The sequence below is a fragment of the Ceratotherium simum genome, chromosome 4 (genome assembly GCF_057802395.1).
Source record: "Ceratotherium simum simum isolate JZ-2026a chromosome 4, ASM5780239v1, whole genome shotgun sequence".
Classification (NCBI taxonomy): Eukaryota; Metazoa; Chordata; class Mammalia; order Perissodactyla; family Rhinocerotidae; genus Ceratotherium; species Ceratotherium simum.
The window spans coordinates 33984802-33998847 of record NC_141903.1 but is presented as its reverse complement, the minus strand read 5'-3'; the positions used below and the strand labels follow the sequence as shown (position 1 = coordinate 33998847).

Below are 14046 nucleotides of genomic sequence, written 5' to 3'. Positions count from 1 at the left end.
ACTAATTCACGCTCTCTGCACTGCTTTATTCAATGCCTCCTTGCTGCCTAGCTCTTGGGCCAGGTCTGTGCAAAGAATGAATAGGGGAGTAGTAGTGGGAGGGTACATGACATGATTGATGGGATGAATCTCAGTTTGTGTAGTGATTAAGAACAAAAGTCCTGGGGCCAGCTTGGCCTGGGTTCAAATGTTACTCAGCTCCTCTATTTAACTACTACTGGCAAGTCACCCAATGTCACTAAGACTCAGGTGATGCTTATATATATATATATATATATATGTATATATATAGTTCATCTACAAAATGGTATAAGTATAGTAGCTCTTATCTCACAGGGTCTTTCACCCATTTCTTTACTTGAGAAATGTTTGTGGAATGCCTGTTGTGTGCTGGGCTCTGTCCTGGGCACTGAGAATTCAGGAGTGAACAAGACAGATGAGGCTTTGCCCTCATGGGATGTATGGTCTAGTTAGGGAGACAGATAATAATGAAGCAAACAAATAATTAAGATAATTTCAGATAGCAATACATGCTATGGAGGCAATGAAACAGGGTGCTGTGATCTACTAATGGGATGAGGATGGTAGGGGAATCGGGGAGGTAGTGACTGAGCTGAGACCCAGATGACCAGAGGGAGGCAGCCATGGGTAGATCTCCAGGCAGAAGAGCTAGCTGGTGCAAAGGCCATGAGGTAGGAACAAGCTTGGTGTGTGTGAGTTGCAGAAAGAAGGTTGACGTTGCTGGAGCTAACTGACTGAAAGGGAGAGCTCTTTGAGATAAGGCGGTGGAAATAGGCAGGGCCAGGTGACAGAAGGCCTTAAAGGCATGGTAAGGAATTTGCATTTTATTTTAATATCAATGGAAGTCATTGGAGAGTTTTAAGTAGGGGACCAACATGAGCTAATTTACATGAAGATTAGAAGAGATAATATATAGACACTTAAAGAACTTAGCACAGAGTCTGGCATAGAGTGATGTTCAGTAAATGTTAGTTGCTACTGCTATTATTATTACTGATGCTCTAAAAGAACTTAAAAATTTTCATCTGTGTTGAGGATGAGGAAGCCAAGGCATAGAGCCATTACCATCCACGTGTAGAGTCAATCAAATTAGAGAACAGGATGTAAATTTTATTAATCAAAGGAAATGCTTTTGGTCCCTTTCCCAAGTAGGAATTTTAAGGCAGAGGATTTTCTCTGTGGTTAGCAATTGTCTGGAGCCAACCAAACTCAGCTCCTTCAGCCCACTTTGCCAGAATGCCCAGCGTTCAGTCACGTGGGTGCCACTGGCTGTGGCCCTGGTCACCATTTAGGGCCCTTGGAAAGGCTCATGGTTGATTGTTGAATCCATCTGCCTTTGCTCTGGGTCTGATAGGCCAAGAATGGGGACACTCCCTGTCCTCCACCTTGAGTGTCCACTAGGTTGTCAATGCAAATAATCCATAGTCAATCTATAAACCAAAATTGGGGTGAGTTTATTATGAGCCAGATCTGAGGACTAGCCCGAGGCCTTCCTTCCCCGAGGAAGGAAGGGCACCAAAGAAGTGGGGTGTACAGAGTGGTTATAAACCCTCTTGGAACAAAGAGCATGCACCACATATGATAAGAATGTTCCTTTTACAATTATCATGCAATGCTTAGCTGGCACAGCAGATCAGTGGTCAGCAGGCCGGTGGTCACAAGGTGAGTGGTCACAAGGTGAGTGCAGCAGGTCAGTAATTAATCCTTAGTTTAGGGAGAGATGCTTATCCTAAAGGAAATGTCGATATGGGGGAGGTTACATCCCTATCTTTAGGGGCATCATTTTTGTCTTTGGGACATAGTAAATATTTAAAGCAGATGTACAGTGCATGCTCCACAGCCATGTCAGGCCCTTTTGGAACAATAAGGTCAGGCCAAATTAGTTTTAAACCAAATGGCTTCCTGCTATACTCAGATATATCCTATAGCTTTTCATTTATTTATCAAGGTTTACCGAGATGCCATCCACGCCCTGGCCTGGAGGCTCTCCCCTGATATTCTTGCTGTATAAACAGCCCTGGGAGTGTTTTTATGTTCAGTAAAGGTCTTTGAAGGAAGCTGCCTTTAATTCTCTCAGAGAAATGACACAGAGAAATGACAAGTAGATAATCTGTGAATAAATGATTGCAAATTGTATAATGAAACTGGGCAAAGCTTCTTAGGGTATAGAATACTTGTTTCTGGGCAAAGTACCCTTCTCTTAGTAAGGATGTCTTCATTCCTTCATTCATCAATATTTGAGCTTCAGCTAGGTGCTAGGTGCCAGGCACAGTACAGCAGTGAACAAAAAGGGTGCGATTCTTGCCCTCATGGAGCTTCCAGTCTAGTGGGACATACATTCATCAAATAATTGCACAAATATAAATAGAAAATGCAATGATAAGTGCTCTGCAGGAGAGGTATTAATGCCTTGAAGGTATATCGTGAAGGCCAGGGCTTTGGGAAAGTTACTGTACTAAGTGGCACTTGAGCTCAGTCCTAAAAGATAAATGATGTTAAGCGGGATTGGAGGGTGGAGTGAGAAGTATTCCAGGCAGAGAACAGCATATGCAAAGGTCCTGAGGTGGGAGGGAGCATGCATGGGTGAATCCAAGGATATAAGAGAAGGACACTGTGACTGACGGGCTGCAAATGAGGTGGACTCTGGTCCCAGAAAAAGCTAGAGATATGGCAGAGGGGACAGATCACAAAGTGCTTTGGAGGCTGTGTTAAGGGTATGCAATTTTATCCTTCTCAAGGACTATGGGATGCTATTAGAAGGCTTAAAGCTGTGGATGTGTTTGTGTGAGTGTGGGTCTTAAGGAACGTGTCATTCTGGCTGCAGTGTGGAAAATGGATTGGAAGGAGCCAGAACAGGTTCTGGTAACTGCCCAGCCTTCCTTGGCCCTTCAGCCCTGGAGGTGATAAGGCAGCCCTGTTTTCCCAGTTCCAGGGTGTTGCACTCTTCCTGTGGTTGCCTTACACTCTGCCCACATGTTTGCAGATAGGTCCTTTATCAAACTCGCCTCCAATGACCCAATTTGTTCTGCTTGACTTTATGGAGAAATCTCATTGGCTGGGTAAAGCAGGAGGAAACTTCAGCAGCTACTGAACCTAGCTCCTCTGTTTTACTTGTAACAGGCACATGTTACTGGATTTTGTTTTCTAGCCAGTCTGACAAGCTTTGTCTTTTCAATGCAGGGCAGCACATTTCAGTTTGCATATATTTATATAAGAACTGAAAATTACTAGATTAGTTAGATTTCTTTCCATCTTATTTTGTGCTATTTGTCCTGGGTATCTGTGTTTTTTACTTTTTAAGATTTTTTTTTTTCACAGCAGTTTTAGATTTATAACAAAATTGAGAGGAAGGTACAGAGATTTTGCATACACCCCCTGTTCCCACGCATGCCTAGTCTCCCCTATGTCCTGGTTTTTATTTTTATTTTTCCTTCTACTTTCTTGTCTTCTTACAGATTGAGTTTTTTTTAATCATCCATTTTTTTCCATTGGTTGCCTTGGAAGTTACAGTCTCTCTATTTATTCTTTTAGTGGATGTCTTAGATATTTAAAAATTAATCACGATTTTTACCTTCTTAAACAATACAATACAAGGACCCTAAACTACTTTAACTTAAACCCTTAAGTCTGTATCTCTGCCCTCCCGTTTATACTCTGTTGTAGTCCCGTGTTTTCATTCTATCTTTTTTTTTTTTTTTTTTGAGGACGATCAGCCCTGAGCTAACATCTGCCAATCCTCCTCTTTTTGCTGAGGAAGACTGGCCCTGGGCTAACATTCATGCCCATCTTCCTCCACTTTACATGGGACGCGCCACAGCATGGCCTGCCAAGCCATGCGTCAGTGCGTGCCTGGAGATCGGAACTGGAGAACCCCAGGCCGCCCCAGCTGAGCGCTCGCACTCAACCGCTTGCGCCACCGGGCCGGCCCTCATTCTATCTTTTTATTAGGATGCATGAGACATTATTATTGTGTCTTTATACAGTCAAATATTGTTCACTGGTGGCTTCCAGACCACCAATTTCTTTGTTCACTGTTCTTTCTTATAAGAGCATCCATCTGAGACTGCCTTCCTTCTGCCTGAAATTCATCCTTTAGAATTTTCTTCAGTAAGAGTCTCTTGATAGTAAATTCTCTGTTTGTTTGAAAATGACTTTCTTTCACTCTCTTATTTATTTGTTTGTTTATTTATTGCTGAGGAAGATTTGCCCTGAGCTAACACCTGTGCCAATCTTTCTCTATTTTGTATGTGGGTCGCCACCACAGCATGGCCACTGATGAGTGGTGTAGGTCAGCACCTGGGAACCGAACCTGGGCTGCAGGAGTGGAGCACACCGAACTTAACCACTAGGCCATGGGGCAGGCCCCCACCCTCATATTTAAATTCTTGAATAAAATTCTTGATTGCCAGTTATTTCATCTCAGCACATTGAAGATACCCTTCTGGCTTCCACTGTGGCTGCTAAGAAGCCTGCGGTCAGTCTAATTGCAGTTTCTTGTTATTGATCTGTATTTGTCCCAGGCCCTCTGCAGTTTCACTATGATATAAGTAGGTATGAATATATTTTTCTTTATTCCTCTTTGGATTTCTGGACCCAGAGTTTGGTGTCTTACAGCAATTTGGAAAAATTCTCAGCAAGGCCAGCACTGGTGTGAAGCCAGTGAGGTGCCTAGGGCACCAAATTTAAGGAGGTGCTCTTTCTTGAGTTTGTGCAAATGCAAGATTGGCCCTGAGAGTGAGCATCTAAAACAAATTTTATGCCCTAGGCACCTCACTCACCTCACTCTAGTCCTGGTCCTGACTCTACAAATACCTCATTTTCCTTATTCTTTCCTTTATTTTCTTCTGCAAATACAATTAAATATATATTAGACCATCTTATTCTTTTTTTTTTTTTTTTTTTGGTGAGGAAGATCAGCTCTGAGCTAACATCCATGCCAATCCTCCTCTTTTTGCTGAGGAAGACTGGCCCTGGGCTAACGTCCCTGCCCATCTTCCTCTACTTTATATGGGATGCCACCACAGCATGGCTTGACAAGCGGTGCATCGGTGCATGCCCGAGATCCGAACCCGGGCCACCAGCAGTGGAGCATGCGCACTTAACCACTATGCCACGGGGCCGGCCCCTAGACCATCTTATTCTGTCCTCCAATGTCACATATGTAATTCTTTGTATTCTTTATCTGTTTGTATTTCTAGATCACTTTCTAGATTTCTTTAGATCCATCTCCCAGTAAACAAATTCTGCCTTTAACAGTATCTAATCCATCCCCATTTTAAATTTTCTTTTTCCAAATTGGCTTGGTTATTTTCTATAGTCTTCTGCTCCTGGCTCATATGTTTAAGGCTGACATTTATTTCCTGAATATACCTATTCATATTCTGTAGTTGATAATTTCTATGTCTCATATTTTTGTGGGTCTGATTATGTTGTCTGTTGTTTCTGCTGGTTCTCACATATGGTGTCTTGTTTCCTTGCGTGTTTTGTGGTTTAACTTTAAGCCCAACTTTTTATAACTTTATGGGCATTCCTTGAGGCATGGGTTGAAATTGCAGTCCTTCAGAGAGGATTTATATTTGCTTTTACTAGTTATTGGGGTTTATTTCTACCAGGAGCTCTTTAAATTAAATTTTCTGCTTGAAGTTTTTCAGATTATGTAGGGTACAGGTAGTATGAATTCAGTCTGTAAACTCATGTGAAGGCTGGTTTGTACTTATGAATTTTCAGGGGAGATTGTTTTTCTTGCCTCATCCAGTATCAAGGTTGGTCAAACAAATTTCCTTGATGCTCTTTCTGTGCCATGGGTTTATTTCTCATTCACCCTTACACAGAGGTTGTAACTCTTTGTGGACCCTTCTGAGGGGCTTCTATTAGACTTCTTACCTTGTGTGGGTTTAAGCTTTCTCTCCTGTCCTCCTCATCCCTAGTATTCATCAAAATGGAAGCTTCAAGTCACCAAGTTTTGGCAGATACCCTCAGTCTAAAGCTGTGTTGGGCACTCACTTATGTTCCAGAGTTCCCTTTTCATTTCTTTTTTGGCTTCTGCATATTCCTTACTTTTTTGCCAATTCAGCAATGCATTTTTTAACTAATTATATATTTTATTCAATGTTTGGAATTTTTTTCCTTGGGTAGGTCATCCAGGGTATTTTGGCCACCACACTGTCAGAAACTGAACCGATTCCTTTACATTCCCAGAGAAAGAGGTAGCATGGTGTAGTACAAAGAGTTTTGAGGCCAGACCATACTGGGTTCAAATCCACATTTAATTCTTGCAAGAATCCTATCATGTAGGTACCATTGTTGTCTCCATTTTATAGGTCAGGAAACCTGCCTAAGGCCACAGGATGGAACCAGGAACCAAAGCCAGAGCCTGGAGCTTGTGTTTTTTCCCTCAATGCTATTCCACCTTTCTAACAGAACAGGCTACTGAGGCCTAAAAATTCAATACTTACCTAAAATAAATGCACTGAAATATTTAATCTGTGGGGAGAAAAGAAGATAGAACTAAAACACTGGACGACAGACACAGTGATTTTGGAATCCACTGGAACTTCCTTGATTGGCTATGAGGGATGAAGAGAGGGCAGAAATAAAGATGACGCCACATTTTTGAGTGTTGACCAGATGGATGGTACTGTTAGGAATAGGGAAGTCAGGAAGAGAGCTGAGTTTGTTTTTTGTTTGTTTGCTTTGTTTAGTGCCTCAGTTTCCTCATCTGTAAAGCAAGGTGGTGGGGCTGACCTTCAAGGATTCTGTGGTTCTAGACCTCTTGACATTTAAGCATTGGCAAAACAATTCAGCAGGAATTTGTCTGGCAGGCAGTTGGAATTAGAGCTGGAAGCCAGATGAGAGTCCAGATCTCAGTGTGTGGACATGTTGACCTGAGTGGGAAATCGGGGAGGGGAGGGATGATAGTTGAAGCCATGGAGGTGGATTAATAGAGGAGGATGAGATCTCTGGGGGTAATGACTGTGTTAAACAATACAGGGGGTGTATTAGTTTGCTAGGGCTGCCATAGCAAAGTACCACAGACTGCATGGCTTAAACAACAGAAATTTATTTCCTCACAATTCTGGAGGCTAGAAGTCTGAGATCAAACGATGTCGACAGGGTTGGTTTCTTCTGAGGCTTTTCTCCTTGGCTTGTAGATGGCCATCTTCTCCCTATCTTTACGTGGTCTGCCCTCTGCCTGTGTCCTAATTTCCTCTTACAAGGATCCAGTCACATTAGATTAGGTCCCACCCTAATGGCCCCATTAACTACTTTTTAAAGACCTTATCTTCAACAGTCACATTCTGAGGTACAGGGGGTTAGGACTTCAACATATGGATTTTGGGAGGACACAATTCAGCCCATAACAGAAGGCAAGTATTGGGAACTGAGAAGGGAGACAGGAGGACAACAGAAGAGCAGAGTCACCCAGAGAAACCAAAGGAGGAGGAAGGTGCTGGGAGAGAGGTAGTGAGGAGCAAGAATAGAGGAAAGGGCTCCTGGATTCAGTGGGAGCTCCTGAGGGCTGCCTACAAAGGAAGTCATTTCAGTAGAGAGGTGAGCCAGGCTTTGAGGGGTTGAGGCATCAGCCAGCATCGTAAGAGGGTGGAGGGGGCAGGGCCAAGCAGCAAGCTTTGGGTTTCACTTCTAGGCACAGTAGACATTCCATATATATATACTGATTGACTGAATAAATGATTTTCCCTTCCTCCCTCCTCTGATATTCCGTGGTCCTGGGACTCGACCACAAGTTTCTCTTTAGAAACTCTGAGGGGAGACTGCATTCCAGGACCTTGGCCCTGAGCTGATTCTTCTTATGTGGCTGGGTCTTGAGGACAAGCCAAGGAGAATAGAACACCTTATCTCCTAGGAAGCCAGAGAGAGAGAGAGAAAACTGAGTGAAAACCAAACCAAACCACATTGTCACTAAGCTGCCACAGTCGTAAAGAGGAGAATGGGGTGACAGGAGCTTGGAGAGACCTTGGGGGTCATTTTGCAATTTTCCTGTCTGCCCTCCGGAAATGAAGAGATTGTTCGTTCATTCATCGAAAAAAATTTTTTAATTAAGCACCTACACCGAATTGGGCACTGTGCTAGGCAAGAGGGAGATATCAGTGGAGCAAATATCAAAGATTTATTGACTGCTTATGTAACGCCATGTCCTGTGTTCAGCATTTGGTGTACCTCCTGCTCTCAAGGACAGTATAAGACAGGGACTGTTGGTGTTGCTTTTGCTTTTTTACAGATAGGGGAATGGGGTAACTGAAGCACAGGATGGTTTGGTAAGTCTCCGTGGGTCACAGAGTTGTAAGTAAGCAACTTGGACATGGCCCGGGGGCACCTTTTTCCCGCCCTAGCTTCACCCAGGCCCCTGGGGCTTCTCCAGGGATACAGTGAGTGGCTGGCTTGGGGTCCTGCATGAGTCAGGCCGAGCTGGGGATAAGTAGTCCCAGTTCCTGCCGTTCCATCCTGTCCTTGGCCTGAGAAAGGACACGGCGTAAAGGGACGACGGATGTGGGCAAGGATAATGATGCGGAGTCACTGCTGATGAAAGCCCGGTGTGTTCACCTCCTCCCAGCCACCACCTGAAGCCTGTCTCAGCTCCTCTCCTTACTGTCACACTCACATTCCTCCCTGCCCCACTGAAAACAGCTGAGATTGTGTCTCATGAACCAAAAATGTGTTTCCTTCCTTCTCTAGAGCTTCCTTAGGGCTACCTGAGAACACAGCTGGATTCTGAAATCCTATTCCCCACCGCCTGGGATTTCCCCTGTGGTTCCAGAGAAAGGCAGAAACATGGGTTCTGTGAACCCCTATCCTGCGAGATCATGAGGAAACAGTCCAGCGACCTCTTTCTTCTATTTTGAGGTGAGGAGGAAGGTGCTCACGCTGCTGACCAGTGAGTCACTGGGTCTAGGGACTGAATGCTGTGTGTGGGTGGAGAATGTTGGGAGGTAGAACCAAAGTTGAAGAATCTCCTCCAGTCTGGTCTTATCTGGCAATCAGAAGCCTTAAAGACTTCAGGAGTCCACAAAGATATATATACAAGGATGTTCATTGCAATGTTTCAGTATATAGCAGCAACCTTATATGCCCATCTGTAGGGGACTGATGAAATCAAGGATGCTCTCTACAAAAGAAATCGAGGTTGCCATTAAACAGTGTGTGGTGGACCTCTCAGGTGTGGATCTAGAAAGGTGTTCAAGACTGATTGTTAAGTGAATAAAGCAAGCCACAGAACAATGTATGTGTGTGTATATGTTCCTACAGCCATGGATGATTTCTGGAAATATATGTGCAACATTGCTAACTGGTTACTTCCCAGGAGTAGGAATAGAGATTCAGGTGGGGAGTGAGACTTTGATTTTCACTTTACACTCTTCTGTACTTTTTTTTTCAATAATGAGCATATATTGCTTTTATCATACAATCTAGCGGTAAAGAAAAAGTGGAAGAAAGAAAGGCTTAAGAAGGTTCACAAATCAAAAGCACCAAAACAATTCAGCACTGAATCCAGGAGTGCTAGGGGGCGCAACAGAATGGGGCCTGAGGTGACGTTGCCCCTACCACTGCTTGCAGAGAGATGCTTTGACTGAGAGTGGACACAGAGGTAGGGGACTGTCAGGGAATCACTATTTGCAAGGCTGACTCAGTGACAGAAAGTTGAAAACAAGATCAAGGCCAAAGTTTAACTCCGAGAACAGGGATTGGAGTCTCTTATAACAAGAGCTAACATATATTGAGTACTTACTGTGTATCAAAGCAATGCACAAATTGCTTTACTTAGCATTATCTCATTTAACCTTCTTGGCAACTCTATGAGGTAGCACTGTTATTATCCCGATTTTACAGATGAGAATACTGAGGCTCAGAGGGTCTAAATTACTTCTCCCAATACGCACCGTTGGTAATTGGTAGGGCTGGGATTAACCCAGGTTGGTCTGTTTCTGAAGGCAGCTCTCTTACCACCTCTTCAATACTACTATGTGTTGAACTCTCAGAGGTCCTCAGGTACAAGAACAGGACATCCTTACATCTTTGCCATCAAGGAGCAGCCAGGCTAGTTGGGGAAGATCACACTAACCTATGTAGACTGTATAGTATCTTATATAGGGCATCCATCCAGATTTAATTGGGCTGCAAAGATGGTAAGTACTATTTGGATTTTAAAGTTGGGGAGATCAGCAAGGCCTGAAGTTGTCAATGAAGGCATCTTAGAGAAGGAAAGATTTAAACCAGGTCTGGAAGGATGGATTGAATTAAGAGAGGGGTGGGGGGAAATTCCAGAGAAGAGAATGCACAAATTGCACAGAAGTCTGCTCTGTTGTTTCTGAGACACTGAAGCATCTTGCCTAATCAGAGTGAGAGTTCTGCATGTGCGATGAGCGAGTTGGTGTGTGTAGGGAGGGAAAACAGAGCATTAGAAGTAATCGTGAAGGTTGAAAACTGGCAGAGGAGCTATGACTTAACGTGGAAGGAAATTAAGAGCCTCTGAAAGTGTTTTAGGCAGTGAGGAGACACTATGAAAAGTGATGCTTCAGAGAGATTAATCTGACAGAGGTGTCAAAGTGACTTGGAGTGAAGGAGGCAGCCATGTGAAAACCTAGGAGTGGGTGATGGGGGCCTTGATGGGGTACTAGCAAGAGGAATGAAAAAGGAGGGTCAGCGTGAAAGCTGCTGTAAAGGGAGAGGAGGCAACAGGACTTGATTAAAAAGAAACAGACTATGAAGGAGAGAGTCTGAGCCAAGTCATTCCAGGGCTCCAAATCCAGGTGTCCAAAGAAGGGAATGCCTATATTTGGAACAGGGACTTGGGAGAGCATTCTGGTTTGCTATTGGAGGTGGGGTGGGAAGAGACGATGAATTGAGTTTTCATTCCAAACCTCCCATTTTCCTAAGACTGTTAAGACAGCTTAGTGATTTTTTCTCTCTTAGTTTTCTTGGTGGTATAACATATAGGACTCCTCTTGTCTGGACCAGTTCATTCCTTCAACAGCTCTTTATTAAGCTGTCATCATGGTCTGGTCGTTGTGAACACAGCAGTGAGCAGGGCAGAGCTGGTCCCTGTCGTCATGGAAGGCAGATATTGAACAAGAAATTATAAGGGTTCCTTCTATGTTCCTAGTATCAAGGTGGCATTTATTCCCCCAACCAATTCTGTTCTCTACCCTCAAAATCTGGAGCATGCACCAACTGGTAAGGGCATTTCTCAAACATTCTATTATAGATTGTATCTTGTAATAAAAAAAATACCATCACAACCATTCATTTATTCCTTTGTTCTACAAATATGTATTGAGTGGCACTGTGGCTCTGTATTTTTAGCCCACATTGCTCACAAACTGGTGGAGGACACAGACAAGTAAACAGGTAATGATAATACAGTGTAATAACTGTAGTGAGGGGTAAGCACTGTGTGTTGTGGGAGCAACTAGGAGGGCCATCTATCCAGCCTTAGAGGGGTAGGTAGCTGACTGGGCAGGAAAGTTTCCCTGACAAGAATAATGAGATGTTAGCTACACAAGGGTAGGAGGTGGGAGTGGGGGTATGTGTTCCCTGCAAAAGGAAGTTCTAGTTCAAAGACCTGGACACTGGAGAGGCCTAGGCTTGTTGGAGAATGATTTACAACCTAGAATTTTATACCTAGCAAAACTACCAATCAGAATGTAAAGAAAGAATAAAAGGAAAGATGTTTGGATACTCAGGGTCTCAAAAAATTTACCTCTCATGTATCTCTTCCCAGGAAGCTAGTGGAGAACCTGCACCAACAAAACCAAGGAACAAATCAAGAGAGTAGACAACATGGGAATAACGGCATGGAGCTCAAGTAGGCAGGGGCTGGATCAAAAAGGGTTCTATATAGGCATTGTGAGGAGTTTCTGATTTCATTATAATGACAAAATTACTTAAAGTAATAGTAGAATGATATTCTAAAATAGTGATTTTCTTTTTTTAAATTTTGAATCCTAGGGATTCTTTTGAACAACAGTGTGATAGGCTTCGACCAGAAACAACAGTTTTAGTCTGTCTTTCATTCTGTTTTACATGCCTTTGAAAAGAATTCTGCTGAGTTTTGAGGAGTTTGGAAGGCATTGTACTAGAAAAACCTAAAAATGTGTATGAATACTACTTAAGCGGCCTTGTGCAATTTGCTGGGGCCCCCGGAAGCTCCCAGGGTCAAGAGATTGTAGGAATTTTAAGGCCTATGTAGTGGCCAGAGTGGTATGAAAGTTCAGAGCAATGCACTGGGGGAGAGGAGAGGGTGGTCGAGGGAGGTGGGAAGGCCCAGCTTCCAAATTTCAGCAGGACTCTGTTGGTCATTGTTCTTTCAACAGCAAGGGTGATTCCTAGAAGAACATTTCTACTAGAAGAGATCTGCTTACCAATTGAGGGCTGAAGCTGCCTTCCCCAATGACTTCCAGACTGCCAAGAAATAAATTTAAAAATGCAAACATGGGGTGGGGGAAATAGCATGACCACAGCCCCTCTCTTTCTGAACTCTGCCATAGCTGGAATAAGGCAGGGTGTGTATGAGTGTGTATGTGTCTGTTTAGTAGGGTCAGAAGAAATTTATAGGTATATTATATTTTAGCAAATCATAGTAGAAGCCAGAGAAGAGATCCAGGTGTTCCCTAAATCTGAAGCCAAGGAGAACTTTTATTTATGGACTCAGCAGACAGACGTTTGTTTTCTTTCCGATATCTGCATTTCAAGTACAACAATAAACCATCAGCCCAGAAACCAAGCAGCTTATTATGCTGTTTACCGGTTTTGTTGGTCATAAAAGAGGGCGTTCCCCAGTTCCCCATCAGCTAGGAGAAATCCTTCCCCACCCTCTCCTGACCAACCTCTCCCTCCCCCCCTCAGCAAGTGAATTCTAAATACCACTCTAAAGCTGTTGGCTGGTGACCTGGAAAATTCCTTTTGCTTTGTTATGCTGTTAATGGCCCATCAGTTTAAACCTCCTACCCCCAGAAACTTTCTTCCTCCTAACTAGACGGTGGAAGGAGGGAGCAGATGTTAAAAAAAAAAAATGAAAGCAAAGATTCCTGTTTCTAAAGGCTTTGGGAAGATTCAAAGACGGCCAGGTTTGGATGAATGGAAGGAACGAATGTCATTCGTCTTGATCTGTCTGTACAGCAGCTAGCACAAGGGCATATGTAAATAGGGCCTTACTGAATAACTTTAGATGAAGGTGATAATTTTTTTTTTTTTTTTTTTTAAAGATTTTATTTATTCATTTTTTTCCCCCCAAAGCCCCAGTAGATAGTTGTATGTCATAGGTTCACATCCTTCTAGTTGCTGTACGTGGGACTCGGCCTCGGGTTGGATAGAGAAGTGGTGCCTTGGGGCGTGCCCGGGATCCGAACCCAGGCCGCCAGCATCAGAGCGCACGCACTTAACCGCTAAGCCACAGAGCCGGCCCTGAAGGTGATAATTTTTGAAGGCAGTACTAGTTCAACCATGTAGGATTTTGGTGGACACTGGTCTTCTGGCAGACCTCTAATTCCAGAGGCCAACATTCGGATTTATGACTGAGATATGTAAGCTAGTACATATGTAAGCTAGTACATAAGCTAGTGTGAATGTCAGTGAGCCACTAAGCTCAGTCACCTTCCTTATTGTCATTTGAAATGTACAGTTAATAATTGCCTTGGATCTTGTTATTGTTGGTTATAAAACCAACAATTACCATTGACTGAGGGTGCCAGGTACAGGACTGAGAACTTTTCTTGTATTATCTCATTTAATTCTCACCAAACCACTCTACGAGGTAAGTACTATTATTATTCCCATTTTAGAGAAGAGGAAACAGGCTTAGCGAGGGGGGTAGAGCTGAGAATCCCATCGGGGTTCTCTGTCTTCTTAGCTCATGCTCTTAACCATGACATTATGCTGTTTATAAACTATAAAGATCTAAGAAAATGTAAATAAGAGGAAGCATACAGTGGCCAAACAATTCCTCCCTAGAGCGTGACAGTTCACCTTGTGCTGGTCATGCAGGCTGTGAATTTGCTGAGTTATCAGGTC

General features: G+C 43.4%; 1 long non-coding RNA gene across 4 annotated transcripts in view; it reads left to right on the top strand.

Annotated features, from left to right (window-relative positions):
- The window catches only part of LOC147917236 (uncharacterized), a 255518-nt gene that overhangs the window by 6876 nt on the left and 234596 nt on the right, over positions 1–14046 (top strand). For 3 of the 4 annotated variants that reach the window (XR_015551937.1, XR_015551935.1, XR_015551934.1), the window contains exons 2-3: positions 8716–8883; positions 11759–11842. This is a non-coding gene — a long non-coding RNA (uncharacterized LOC147917236). The remainder of the gene's footprint in view (positions 1–8715; positions 8884–11758; positions 11843–14046) is intronic. The other variant, XR_015551936.1, reaches the window with a different exon arrangement.